Source organism: Oncorhynchus mykiss, chromosome 16, assembly GCF_057628025.1.
Source record: "Oncorhynchus mykiss isolate SJ-2025 chromosome 16, ASM5762802v1, whole genome shotgun sequence".
Lineage (NCBI taxonomy): Eukaryota > Metazoa > Chordata > Actinopteri > Salmoniformes > Salmonidae > Oncorhynchus > Oncorhynchus mykiss.
The window spans coordinates 72,247,691-72,260,393 of record NC_143037.1 but is presented as its reverse complement, the minus strand read 5'-3'; the positions used below and the strand labels follow the sequence as shown (position 1 = coordinate 72,260,393).

The window sequence follows — 12,703 nt, the reverse complement described above, 5'->3', positions numbered from 1 at the left end:
TCTTAACTGACTTCCCTAGTTAAATAAAGGAAAAAAATAAATAATAATAAAAAAGACCAGGCTCATCAATAGGTACGCTGGTGGGCCATACAGAGAATTTCCAATCTACCATTACTCGTACCCCTCTCCATGCCGTCCTTTCTGTGGGGGGACTGGTCAAAACCTCTCCGGGTACTCATTGACTCTGGGGCCGGACGAGAGTTTTATGGACACTGGTGTTGGAGTTGGGAATCCCCAACTCCCCTTTTTTTATGGACCCTGGTGTTGGAGTTGGGAATCCCCAACTTCCCTTTTTTTATGGACCCTGGTGTTGGAGTTGGGAATCCCCAACTCCCCTTTTTTTATGGACCCTGGTTTTGGAGTTGGGAATCCCCAACTCCCCTTTTTTTATGGACCCTGGTGTTGGAGTTGGGAATCCCCAACTCCCCTTTTTTTATGGACCCTGGTGTTGGAGTTGGGAATCCCCTTTCAATCCCTCCCCATTCCCGTGGACATCAGAGCGCTGGATGGGTGCTCTATTGGCAGAGTCACCCACAGAACAATAAGAATAAGGTTCCTATCAACCTGCGAGTGTCAGGTAACCACAGGTCAGTCCATGCAATTTCTGCTCATTGAATCTCCTAAAGTACCCGTAGCTTGGGGGGTTTTCATGGCTCCAGAGGCACAATCCCCTTATTGACTGGACTGTTGGTTCTACCGTTTTGCCACGCTCATTGCCTGAAGTCGGAGTAGCATGCCCTTGGGAAAAGCCTCGGACCTCCTTGCCGTTCCCACTGACTACCATGACCTCCAGGTGGTTTTCAACAAGGCCCGTTCCACATCACTTCCTCTGCATCGGCCCTACGACTGCGTTAACGACCTTCTCCCGGGCACTACACCACATCGGGGGCAGCTTTATTCCCTGTCGGGTCCGGAGACCAAGGCGATGGAAAGGTACATTGACGACTCTCTGGCTGCAGGGTGTATCCATCCTCCTGCCTCCCCCGCTGGCGCAGGGTGTATCCATCCTCCTGCCTCCCCCTCTGGCGCAGGGTGTATCCATCCTCCTGCGTCCCCCGCTGGCACAGGGTGTATCCATCCTCCTGCCTCCCCCGCTGGCGCAGGGTGTATCCATCCTCCTGCCACCCCCGCTGGCGCAGGGTGTATCCATCCTCCTGCCTCCCCCGCTGGCGCAGGGTGTATCCATCGTCCTGCCTCCCCCGCTGGCGCAGGGTGTATCCATCCTCCTGCCTCCCCCGCTGGCGCAGGGTGTATCCATCCTCCTGCCTCCCCCGCTGGCGCAGGGTGTATCCATCCTCCTGCCTCCCCCGCTGGCGCAGGGTGTATCCATCCTCCTGCCTCCCCCGCTGGCGCAGGGTGTATCCATCCTCCTGCCTCCCCTGCTGGCGCAGGGTTCTTCTTTGTGGAGAAGAAGGACACAACACTGCACCCGTGTATCGATTACCGGGGCCTGAACACCTGCTCAGTAAATGGATGTAATAATCCTGATTCCTTTTTGAGATTCAGAGAGAGCCAACAGAAATGAGCGAGGGAGAGCAAGCGAGAGAAACAGAGAGAACAGAGAACAGAGAGAACAGACAGAACAGAGAGAACCAAAGAGAGGGATGGAGATAATGATAGTGGATGAGGTGATGAAGGTTACCTAGTTGTGATGGAGAGGCACATGTGTTGAGGCAGATGTTACCTTTTCAACCAACAGACAGTAACAACTTTCCTCACCCATCTAAAGTCTGTAATCTGTGAGAGTACAAACCTTTTCAACCAACAGACAGTAACAACTTTCCTCACCCATCTAAAATCTAATCTGTGAGAGAACAAACAAAAGGTTTCTGATCCTCCAGTTCTGAGCATTATGTTTGAATTGGAGTCTTTATGGCTCACACAAATGTAAGTGGTATTCTCCATTCATTTCTGACATGGAGAGCGCTGCAAAGTCTTCCCTTTTGTGCATTCCACATTTCCTGTGGAAGGGAAATGGTGTGGGAGATGAAAGTCTGGCAAAGAAATAAGTATTGATGAAGGGATAAACATTCCACTTCTAAATGGTTTAGCGACAAGGGAGCAGAAAGGTGTTAAATTCCAAATGATAAGATCTGAATGGCAACGGTTTAGTAATCTAAAGATAAAATAAAGTATTCTGAAGATAAATTCACCTTTTTTTACATTTCACATTTCCTGTGGAAGGGAACGAGTGGTGGGGGAGATGAAAGGGACCAACGTCTGTATTGATGAAGGGGAAAACTCTGGGGCGGACTGGGACAAGGATTCGGCCCTGGCATTTTATCCACATCAGCCCACAACCTGTACTGTCTGTCTGTCTGTCTCAGCATCTTCTCTGCTGTCACTCTGTGCCAGTGTTCATTGTGTCAACATAAATAGTGACTACAATATTCGTCAAACACCTATTTTTCAGTGGCAATTGACAAGACTATAACTGACTAAATAGATCCAGAAAAAAAACTATAACTAAATGGAAATTATTTTTCATTTCAGGTGACTAAAACGAGACGAAATTATCTCTATGATTAAAATCTGAGTACTAAATGGACTGGACACAAGTTTTTTGGAGAGATTGAGAGCTTTTCAGTGGAAAGCTGAATTAATATTAGCAGCACTTATGCACAGCGCAGTTCTGTTCAGCAGTGGGAAGGACACGCAACACCTGAAACACACAGCCTGGCTTACATCAGCTTGTGAGCTGCACAGAAACAAGCGCTGAGCGTTGGCAGACAGGCTCAGCTCGGGATCAGACTCCGATTATACACATCACGCAGGTAACTCTCTTGCTTTCCCATCTCCACCTGCCTTCTAGTTAGATACCCTTTGGCTGGTTAAGAAACACAAGATCCATTATGAAATTAAAAACAATAGCAGTATTAAGTTTAATAGTAAAACAACAGTCTAGCTATGCTTTTCTATCCATTGATTAAATACACGTTTTAGAATTTGTAGTTTCGCTCAACCCTCGCATTTTCCCCATCTGCATTTCATAGCCAGGTTCTGTAGCCAAGGGACTATCCAAGTCTACCTCTTGATTGTAGCCATTATCATTCAAAAGATATGACCCATAATACCGGCGCTACGTTTTGTTCTTTCTATCGTGCGTTGGCGGGCCGCATTTTACATTCATAAAGATTACAGCGGAACGTTCTAAAACTAGGCTACTTGAGGACCGGACTGTTAATCATTTGTTTAGGCTACAACTTGTTCAGTTATGTTACCTCATTAGCTAGCTAAAGATACCAACCTGGGGGTGCATTCAGCAGGACGCAACGTTTTGGAACGTTCAGATAGAAATATGCTATGTAGAACAAACATGCCTCTCTGACATGTAGAATAAGGATTAACGTCGGCTCTATTGACATAATTTCTATCTGCGAATGAACGTGGCCCTGGTAACATTCCCAGTAGCATATATGTAAACATTTGGTGCCACAGAAAGAAAGGAAAATGTGTAGAAAACAATTGATTCACAAAAATCCCTCTTGCCACTACACTAACACTGAGTGTACAAAACATTAGGAACACCTGCTCTTTCCTTGACATAGACTGACCAGGTGAATCCAGCCGAAAGCTATAATCCCATGTTTATGTCACCTGTTAAATCCACTTCGAATCAGTGTAGATCACATATGTCAGAGTCAAGGCCCGCGGGCCACATCCGGCCCGCAAGAAGGTTTTTTACGGCCCCTGGGATGATCTTGATTTATTATTAGAACCGGCCCGCAGCAAGCCGGCAGCCCGCAGATCTTTTACACGCACCAATACTACATTTCCCACAATGCAAAGGTGACGCACCGAGCAGTAGGCTGCTTCATTTCAATATTTATTGGCACAGCAGTCGTCAGCATCACAGTAAAATTAACTTTCAGATACCCATCAAAAATGGCAAAACGGAAGGTGGATACTGAGAACCGGGGGTTTCAAACAAGGTGGGAGTCGGAGTATATGTTCACGAAGGTAGCTGGAAAACCTGTGTGTCTTCTGTGTGGAGAAAGTGTGGCGGTACTGAAAGAGTATAATCTGAGACGACATTATGAAACGAAACACGCGGACAAAAACAAGAATATGGACATGGAACAAAGGCTACAAAAGGCCAGTTTTATTTTGGCAGAAGAGATCGCTAAATCAGCCCGGCCATTTACGGAGGGGGATTTCATCAAAAACTGCATGATTAAAGTTTGTGACGAAGTTTGCCCAGAAAAAAGGCAACTCTTTTTAAATGTGAGTCTGAGCAGAAACACCATTGCCGAGAGAGTAGACCAGTTGTCCATCAATCTAAAAGAGCAGCTTGTGAAAAAGGGAAAAGATTTTATTGCATATTCCTTGGCTGTGGATGAGAGCACCGACATTTCTGACATTGCCCAGTTGTCAATTTTCATCCGCGGAGTGGACTCCAACCTAAGCGTGACAGAGGAGTTTTTGGCTTTACGTCCTATGCATGGCACAACTACGGGGCATGATTTGTATGAAGAGGTGTCAAGATGTGTAAATGAGATGGAGCTGCCTTGGGAAAAACTCGTGGGTTTGACAACCGACGGAGCACCTGCGATGTGTGGACACAGGAGCGGACTGGTGGCGAAGATACGGGAAAAGATGCAAGAGGAAAACGCGACAGGTGAGCTGACAGCTTATCATTGTATCATACACCAGGAAGCGTTGTGCGGTAAAGCCTTGAAAATGGAGCATGTAATGAGCATGAACTTTATCAGAGCCAAAGGTTTGAATCACCGCCAGTTCAAGGCATTTCTGACGGAGTTAGAAACGGAGCATGGTGATTTGCCTTATCACACAGAGGTGCGATGGCTAAGCCAGGGAAAGGTGCTTCAAAGATGTTTCGAGCTTCGTGAGGAGATTTGTCTGTTCTTGGACAGCAAAGGGAAAGACACAACACAACTCCGAGACAAAATGTTTCTGTGTGAAATGGCTTTTCTGTGTGACATTACGAGTCATCTGAATGCAATAAACTTGCAGCTGCAGGGTCGGGATCGTGTCATCTCTGATATGTACAGTACAGTGAAGGCATTTAAAACCAAACTGACTCTGTGGGAGACGCAGATGCGGAAAGAAAATTTGAGCCACTTTCCCAGCTGCCAGACCATGAAAGAGAAGCTCTCTACCAGTGCGTTCCCGAGCACACAGTTGGCTGATAAAATAGGTATGCTTGCCGCTGACTTTCGACGCCGATTTGCTGACTTTGAAGCACAAAAAAGCAGGTTGGAACTGCTCGGTAACCCATTTGCTGTTGACGTGGAAAGCTCACCACCAAACCTCCAAATGGAGTTGATTGACCTCCAATGCAATGATGCACTGAGGGCAAAATATGCGGCAGTGGGTGCTGCGGAGTTCGCCCGTTTCCTCCCCGGCACAATGCCCCAGCTGCGCATCCAGGCTGCTCAAACGTTGTCTATGTTTGGCAGCACATACCTGTGTGAACAACTGTTTTCTTTGATGAACCTGAACAAAACATCACACAGAAGTCGACTTACTGCTGAACACCTCCATTCAATTCTGAGGATTTCTTCAGCTCAGAGCCTTACCCCGAACATTGATGAACTTGTGGAAAAGATGGGACACCACCAAGTATCACCCTCAACCTCAAACAAGTGAACATTACTGTGCAATCACATATTTAGAGTTTTTACTCAGTTCAAGTTTAAAAGTTAAAATTTAATATTTGTTTTCACTGCATGTTACTTCTCCTTAAACAAAGTGTTGTTTTTGATTAATAGATTTTTGCACTTTATTTTTTTGTATTTCAATCCAATTATATTTTAAAAATATTTCAGTTGAGTGGATGATAGAAAATTGCTATTATTGTTTTTTCTTTGAAGTAAATTTAGCCCACTTTTGCTAAAATAGAAAATATAGTCTACTGATGGTGCCTTGAATACCGGTTTCTTTCATTTAATGTTCATGTTATGGGGATATTTATATAAAGGAAATTTGTCTTTTGTGTCTGTTGAAAATTAAAGATTACTGACAGAGCCATAAGAAAATATTGCTTTATTTATCTGATCATATTGTAATATATTTGTTAGGTTTTCAGTAGGTTCAATTAGGTTCACTAGACTATATGCGTCATTTAAAAATTTTTCAATGAACATTCGAACAGTCCGGCCCTCGTCTTGTAGCTGATTTTTTTATTTGGCCCTCCGTCCATTTGACTTTGACACCCCTGGTGTAGATGAAGGGGAGGAGACCAGTTAAAGAAGCATGTTTAAGCCTTGAGACAATTGAGACATGTATTGTGTATGTGTGTTCCATTCAGAGGGTGAATGGAACAAGACGAAAGATTGAAGTGCCTTTGAACAGGTAGTAGGTGTCAAGAACTGCAACGCTGCTGGTTTTTTCACGCTCAACAGTTTCCCGTGTGTATCAAGAATGATCCACCACTGAAAGGACATCCAGCCAACTTGACACAACTGTGGGAAGCATTGGAGTCAACATGGGCCTTCATCCCTGTGGAACACTTTCGAACCCTTGTAGCGTCCATGCCTCGACGAATTGAGGCTGTTCTGAGGGCAAAAAGGGAGATGAACTCAATATTTAACTCTGAGTACTAAGTGGACTGGACAACAGTTGTTGGAGAGATTGAGAGCTTTTCAGTGATAAGCTTAATTAAATATTACGAAGCTATTCCTAATGTTTTGTACGAAATTAGCACTGCTCTGTGCTTCTTCTTGATCTCTGTCTGCCTGCATGCCTGTCTGCCTGTATCTCTGTCTGTCTGTCTGCCCGACTGCCTGTACGCCTGTGTTAGTGTTCAAATACTGGAGAGTTGAGACCAAATCACGGACGCTGGACAGAGTGGATTTCAGTTGTAACAAAAGACAGTTTTAATGAGTCAGAGATATCTTGTCCCGCAGTTTTACGTGCACGGACCTAGTTCACATAACTCGGCAAGGAGCCAGGTGAAAAAGAGGCCTATACAATGGTTACATACATTTTTATACATAGAATAAAGTAGGTGGAGTCTTGTCGTTTCGGTCTTCTTGACTGGTCGGAGGGTTGGAGGCGGGCCTTGCTCTAGCCAGAGCGGGCCCCATTGGTGCACAGCAAAAGTTCTTTGCTCTTGGGACCGGCCAATTAGAGGGAGATGAGATGTGTGTTTATATAAGGAAGAGGGGGTCAGTCTTATGGCTGGGTGTATGTGTTCTTACGACGGAATGTCTTTGTTTATATGAGCTATGTGTATGAATATTTATATAACAAATCCCCCTCTTCACATCTATTAGACGTGAAAACTATAGCAGAAAGGTGGCGGTTGCAATCGTGGGTATATATAAGGTGGTGCTCCTAACCTTGTCTGGTTTGCATGGTGGGTCTGTAGGTGTAGTGCTACGTTTGGGACGGGAGTGATTGGAGGGAGTGATATCAGGAAAGGAGTTAGGGACATGTGTAGGGGTTGGTGTATGTGATGTGGCAGGGTGAAAAAGTTGTTCAATTAACCATGTGAAAGTCCTAGGGTTACTCCAAATATCAGTAGGAATATCACAAATAAGGGACCAGATATCCCCAGCCTCACCCAGAGAGGGAGAAATTTCCCTCTAACTGGGCGAGGTTCCCTTCTCAGGGGAGGCGGAGTTTGATGCCGCATCACCTGAGGAAGGAGTGTCTTCATTTGGAATCGAATTTAGGCCGCTCAAATCAGCTCTGACTTCAGTCAGTGTTCTAGAAGGAATTGGGGCTGGGGTGCAATGTGTAAGGCGGTGCCAAGGTGTGCCTGATTTACCTTTGACCTGGACTGAGTGTGAAGTAACCTCCTTCACTTCGTACGGTCCAGTCCACCTGGGTTCCAGCCACTTTCTCTTGTGGACTGTAACCCACACCCCGTCACCAACCTTTACCTTCAGTAGTGGCGTGTCCCCCGGCAGCTCCCCCTCCTGGACCTTGTGAACCTGGGTAGAGAGTGCTGCAGAGAGAACCGTCAGTTTTTTCACATAATTAGACATTACAATTTGTTGTACATCAAGGGCGGGCATATGACCTCCCTCCCTTGGTGGACCATGCATGACTCTACCAGTCATTATCCCATGAGGCACATACTTTAGCTATCTTAGCTTTTGGTTTGACGTTCCACCAGATTTTGGGATTGGGGCCTGTACACAGATCCAAATCTGTGGGTTATGCCAAATCTTTCTTCCACCTGTCTCAGGTGTTTGTTAAATGTAAGCCATTTGTCAAATTTGATTTGTCTTGGGATGCCATACCTGGGTATTAGTTTGGTTTGTAGCCACTCAAAGACTGACCTAGCATCCTCCCCTTTTGTTATTATTGCCTCTACCCATTTGGAGAACCTATCTACTATGACTAGGAGATAGAGTTTGCCTTTAGATAATTTTTCGGGGCCCATGTCGGTGTAGTCTATACTAATATCCTGAAAACATGCATTAGGTATTACGTATGAGCCCATTGGTGTTTGATATGGTTTCTTTGGGTTGTGTCTGTCACAACCATTGCATTCGTCACAAAATAAATCGTCATCAAATAAGTCAGTCATATTTTTTATGTGAGGGTGCCACCAGATGTGCGAGGCCTTTTTGGAGGGTCTTTAGTTTGCCTTCGTGTGTGGGGCCATGTGTTTCTCATAAAAGTTCTGGGTCCATCAGTGTGGACTGCTTCATGGACATGGGCTGAGTCTGTATAGATATTCAGTCTTTCCTTTTCCTCTGATGAGGACCTGCGTCAATCCGATGATTTCAGCTAATTTGGCCGATGCTGGTTGAGGGATGATGGCTGATTGAAGGGTGACATCACGAGGTGAGCTGTTTTTTCAATAGCTTTTGCTACTGCAGCAACGTATCTGGAGCATGTTGACTGTCCTACCTCAATGTGGTCAAGTTTGAAGAGTAGTACATCAAGACCCTTCTCTCCCCCTCTTGTTTCTGGAATAGGACGGATGAGGTGAATCCTTCCCTTCCAGAAACATCCAAATGGAACTTGTTCTTGTAGTCAGGTGCAGTCAGAGCTGCTGCCGCTGATAGATCTGTTTTCAGGAGTGCTATGGCTGTTGATGCTTCAGCCGTCCAGGCCAGGGGTGCATGGAGGTTCCTTGATCGTAGGATGACCGGTGCTGCCACCCCCTCTGGGCCACACCCAATGGTACAACACCTGATAGGTGGGGTCAGGTGCATCATGTCTTCGTCCCAGTCTGCAGTGTAGAGGCAGTCATCAGTTTCTGTTGCATTGAGTGTGCAATGGATCTCAGCTTGGGGAGTCTTATATGGGTGCAGCGTGTAGATTTGAGCTTTCAGTTGGTTGAACTTAAACTGGATGTGAGGGGTGGCAGGCCCTGTGGGTAGGCATTTTAGCCAGTACACTTCTTGGGCTTCAGACAGTGTGGTCATCGGCAGGAGTGGCATCCTCATCATTCTTACTGGGTGATCAGGTGTTGAAGTGGGAGGGTTGGTTGTAATCTTGCTGCTCCTGCTGCATGTGTCTAGGAGAGGGTCCTCTTCCTCTTCCTGGTACCCCTCCACGTCCTCTTCCTCTTTCTCTCCATTGCTGTTGCTGCGGGGAGAGTGGTTTTGTGCAATATCTGGCATAGTGACCGGGAATTCCGCAGTTATACCACTGGTAGTTTCCCCCTCTGTATGGTCCAGTGTAGGGGCCTCGTTGAGCCCGTTGCCGTTGCAGGATATACCGCTGTGGGGGAGGGTAATGGGGTGGTGGGGCTGCCTGCTGTTGGATCATCTGAGAGACAGTCTGTGCCACGATCTGAGTGTTATCTGGCTGCTTCCCTTGGTCTTGAGTTTCTACTGCAATCATTTGTTTGGGCGTGATGGCTGCAGACATTTTATCTAAGTCGTCTGATAATGTGTATAATGCGTTATTTAGGTATATTCAATCCTTACTATGTGGTGTTTATTTCTATCGTTGTATGCTTAGATATACTGCTGTACTGGCAATGGCTTATCTCTTCTACCCCCACCCTCGCATACCAAGGGGGTTATCAGTATGTGACGCCCGCCACGTGTCTATTTCTCCGGTATTTTATTTGAATTTGTTCAGCGATTCGTTTAGGTATTTTCTAAAAATGATTCGGCGATTTCCTTTTGGAACAATATATCAGTGAATATATGCGGTTCTATAACAATTTTCAGAGTAATTCTAGCTCTTTAGGAAATATAGATAGAATTTCTAGACACCTAAGAGTTGTTCAGTGAATTATTTAAATATTTTCTGTAAACAATTCAGTAAATTCCTTTATGAACTTATATCAGTAAATTCAAGCGATTCTATAGCAATTGTCAGAATAATTCTATATCTTTAGGAAATATGGATAGAATAGAAAAACCCCAAAATCAGTGTGTAGCTTTTAGCGTCTGTCAAACAAAGTCTGTACTAAGCTCGGCGGCTTATTTAAATACTTTCTAGAAACAATTCAGTAAGTTCCTTTATGAACTTATATCAGTAAATTCCAGCGATTCTATAGCAATTGTCAGAATAATTTTAAACTTTAGGCAATATCAACAGGAATGAAAAAAAACGAAAATCAGTATTCCAGCCCGGCTGCTGTCAATCAAAATTGCACGGCCATTCGATACTAAGGTGGCTTTGTGTGCCTAATAGCCCAGTTACGTATCCCAACCTACTCCGCGACAAACGTTTCTGTCAATTTAATTTCCCCCATCTCCAAATCATGGAATGTCAACTCTGGTTCATATTATGTTTATTGTTTGATGTGCAATAGCCACATCATTCCCGATCTCTGTCTTGTGGAAGGCCAAACTTACATATCCTATATCTATTCGACTACACCTCTAACATAACCAATTAAACAGTTTACAACTTATTCAATAGGATCTTTTACATGCAGATTCAGTCTATCTATTAATTAACTAAATCTCTAAACACAACCAATTAAACAGTTTAGAACTTATTCAATAAGAACTTTTACGTGCATACTACACTTCTAAGCCACAACCAATTAAACAGTAAGCACTAATTTAATAGGATCTTTTACATGCATACTACACTTCTAATAATAGGCCAATTGATAAAAAATAAAAATACAAATAAAAAAATAAAAACGAGCAAAACAAGATCTCACCGATCAATGTCTTAGGTTCTTATGTAAAAATTTGGGCACCGATTCATACTCACGCCCAGTACTTTCTGATCAAAATTTGGTTTAGGCTATAATACAATATGCAGATTTCGATATAACGGGCTCTGCTCACCTTTATATAGAGCGCTCCGATCAGATTTCCTGAGGCAAGATGAATGGCTGGGGAAGTCACTCTTCCGTCTGATTTTTTAGCCGTGATCAGTCTCGTCCTCTCACACTAACTTATAATAGATCGAATTCAAGAACAACCATCCTCTGCTACCAATTCTGTTAGTGTTCAAATACTGGAGAGTTGAGACCAAATCACGGACGCTGGACAGAGTGGATTTCAGTTGTAACAAAAGACAGTTTTAATGAGTCAGAGATATCTTGTCCCGCAGTTTTACGTGCACGGACCTAGTTCACATAACTCGGCAAGGAGCCAGGTGAAAAAGAGGCCTATACAATGGTTACATACATTTTTATACATAGAATAAAGTAGGTGGAGTCTTGTCGTTTCGGTCTTCTTGACTGGTCGGAGGGTTGGAGGCGGGCCTTGCTCTAGCCAGAGCGGGCCCCATTGGTGCACAGCAAAAGTTCTTTGCTCTTGGGACCGGCCAATTAGAGGGAGATGAGATGTGTGTTTATATAAGGAAGAGGGGGTCAGTCTTATGGCTGGGTGTATGTGTTCTTACGACGGAATGTCTTTGTTTATATGAGCTATGTGTATGAATATTTATATAACAAATGTCTGTTGATCTGCCTGTCTGATTAAGTCTTATACGTTATAGAGCTTGCCAGCTTGTAGTCCTAAAATCCTCTGGTTCGTTCAGCCATTCCTATCAGGGAAATGAATGGGGAAGAATGGGGTTTTGGGATAAATGCTGAATATAAGGTCTGAAATTAACACAAGTTTAGGAGATCTCATAGGTTTTGTTCTATGAGATAATACGGTCACACTTCATTTAGATAGTCCGGATTTTCCGATTGGTAGATGCTCTACAGATGGTCATACTATCAACAGTTTGTTGATCCGTTTATCTGTTGATAAACAACTGCTTGCTAAGGTTAGGGTTAGGTTTAGAATAAAGGTTAAGGGTTAGGTTTAGAATAAAGGTTAAGGGTTAGGGTTAAGTTTAGAATAAAGGTTAAGGGTTAGGGTTAGGTTTAGAATAAAGGTTAAGGGTTATGGTTAGGTTTAGAATAAAGGTTAAGGGTTAGGTTTAGAATAAAGGTTAAGGGTTATGGTTAGGTTTAGAATAAAGGTTAAGGGTTAGGGTTAGGTTTAGAATAAAGGTTAAGGGTTAGGGTTAGGTTTAGAATAAAGGTTAAGGGTTAGGGTTAGGTTTAGAATAAAGGTTAAGGGTTAGGGTTAGGTTTAGAATAAAGGTTAAGGGTTAGGTTTAGAATAAAGGTTAAGGGTTATGGTTAGAGCTAGCGTTAGGGTTAGTCGATAGTTAGTTTAAATGTTACTGATAGTCTGGCCTTTATGAATTATGAAGCCTTTATGTGCTTGTTTAAATGCATCAAAATTCACACACAAAAAATGACATTAGCCGATGAAGATTATCTCATAGAACAGAACGTATAAGATATCCTAAGCCTGTTTTACCACAGACAGTATTTTCGGCGTTTATCCCAAAACCTTGC

At 44.0% G+C, this 12,703-nt stretch overlaps 1 long non-coding RNA gene across 1 annotated transcript; it reads right to left on the bottom strand.

The window, feature by feature from the left end:
- Positions 1-6,815: 6,815 nt before the first annotated feature.
- On the bottom strand, positions 6,816-12,007 carry LOC149976979 (uncharacterized). The gene is made up of 2 exons (XR_016487525.1): positions 11,187-12,007; positions 6,816-7,915 (listed from the first exon to the last, which is right to left on the bottom strand). It is a non-coding gene; the product is annotated as an uncharacterized LOC149976979 (long non-coding RNA).
- Between the last annotated feature and the right edge of the window lie 696 nt (positions 12,008-12,703).